We start from the raw sequence: 2,500 nt of genomic DNA on the forward strand, positions 1-2,500 counted from the left end.
CAGCACTGCTCAGTAAACTATGCAGGCCCACATAGATAGATTATGATAGATTATATACGCAAATGCCCCTATACATGCTGAACGTCCGTACACACAAAATGAACCACACGTCAGCCACACACTCTATCACACACTACTCTCTGCCTGTAACAGACACAGATACAACTACTAAGCACCAGCATGGACCAACGTCCGGTGCATCCTATCCGCCACAGTACACCAACTACGCTATGATAACCAGACCGGGAGGTCCAATCATAAAACAGAATACCCCACTCGTCCGACAACCACAATTGCTCAGAGAAGCCACCAACACCCACACATGTCCTACACAGGGGTGCACCCATCACCACCACACTGCCTCGTCTTACAGCACAAACACACTGGCAGGAATGAAACACACAGGTCTGCCGCAACCACAGACACGGCTCGCCCCCTCTCACTGGCGAAAAGCGCATCCCGACGTGACATAACTCCTTTGACACACTGACGCTGCCTCGGGCATCCACGTCCTACGGTCGATATCAACGAACCTTCCCCCCCCCCTCCCCCCCACAACACGCCATCCCATACCACATTGTGTACCGTACCCAAACCTAACGTGTACTGTACTACAACGCAATGTGTACCATAACACAACCCAGTTTGTACCTTAACCTAACCTATGTCACCTTAACCTAACCTATGTCACCTTAACCTAACCTATGTCACCTTAACCTAACCTATGTCACCTTAACCTAACCTATGTCACCTTAACCTAACCTATGTCACCTTAACCTAACCTATGTCACCTTAACCTAACCCATCTTGCACCTTAACCTAACCCATCTTGCACCTTAACCTAACCCATCTTGCACCTTAACCTAACCCATCTTGCACCTTAACCTAACCCATCTTGCACCTTAACCTAACCTATGTTGCACCTTAACCTAACCTGTGTTGCACCTTAACCTACCTCAATTTGCACCGCAATGTAACGCAATTTGCACCGCAATGTAACGCAATTTGCACCGCAATGTAACGCAATTTGCACCGCAATGTAACGCAATTTGCACCGCAATGTAACGCAATTTGCACCGCAATGTAACGCAATTTGCACCGCAATGTAACGCAATTTGCACCGCAATGTAACGCAATTTGCACCGCAATGTAACGCAATTTGCACCGCAATGTAACGCAATTTGCACCGCAATGTAACTCAATTTGCACCGCAATGTAACTCAATTTGCACCGCAATGTAACTCAATTTGCACCGCAATGTAACTCAATTTGCACCGCAATGTAACTCAATTTGCACCGCAATGTAACTCAATTTGCACCGCAATGTAACTCAATTTGCACCGCAATGTAACTCAATTTGCACCGCAATGTAATGCAATTTGCACCGCAATGTAATGCAATTTGTACCGCAATCTACCCCCACATTGTGCCTTAACCTAACCCACATTGTGCCTTAACCTAACCCACATTGTGCCTTAACCTAACCCACGTTGTGCCTTAACCTAACCCACGTTGTGCCTTAACCTAACCCACGTTGTGCCTTAACCTAACCCAAGTTGTGCCTTAACCTAACCCAAGTTGTGCCTTAACCTAACCCAAGTTGTGCCTTAACCTAACCCAAGTTGTGCCTTAACCTAACCCAAGTTGTGCCTTAACCTAACCCAAGTTGTGCCTTAACCTAACCCAAGTTGTGCCTTAACCTAACCCAAGTTGTGCCTTAACCTAACCCAAGTTGTGCCTTAACCTAACCCAAGTTGTGCCTTAACCTAACCCAAGTTGTGCCTTAACCTAACCCAAGTTGTGCCTTAACCTAACCCAAGTTGTGCCTTACCCTGCTCTGTAATTGGCATATGACACGTTACATTAATGTATTGTCCAACCGCAACCCGCTCAGAATGTTGTGTACACAGCTACGTGTCATCTCCCCATAACAGCTGCATTGCAGTGTGGTACGCCATAGAGACGTGTGGGAGTAATGGACGCAGTGGATGGCGATCAGCATGAGCCGTCTGTTCATGTAGTGGCGCGTGTATGCAGACGTAGTAGTCTCTTCTCACACAATGTGATAGCACGGTGCCCCGCGTTCCACATCTGCGACATGCTACAGAGGCCGGTTGACAGTTGGTCGCGCAATGGACATCGCATACGTACGGGGGCACCTTCCACGTGCCCTCTAGTCGGGCACATTTTGTTGCGTGGATGTGAGCGGATGTAGTGTGTCTTGACACCTGACAGGCAGGCATGCAATAATAGTTGACTTTGCAAACGGGGATGGACGTGTACGTTTACTGGTGACGTTACGCAAATGAACAACTGGTAACCCGTTGTGGTGCGGTTGTCCTTGCTGGAGGTACATCTGTGAGGGCAACGATCGGTACAGCTACGAAGCGGTCCCCACCATACCAACGAACGTGAATGTGAATCTGGGTGTGAAGCGATACGCGGCTGTGGGTGGGTGGGACTGTCCCCGGCCGGTGAGGGGGGGCCGCCCGGCGTGCTG

This window comes from Schistocerca cancellata, unplaced genomic scaffold, assembly GCF_023864275.1.
Source record: "Schistocerca cancellata isolate TAMUIC-IGC-003103 unplaced genomic scaffold, iqSchCanc2.1 HiC_scaffold_975, whole genome shotgun sequence".
In the NCBI taxonomy this organism is placed as follows: Eukaryota; Metazoa; Arthropoda; class Insecta; order Orthoptera; family Acrididae; genus Schistocerca; species Schistocerca cancellata.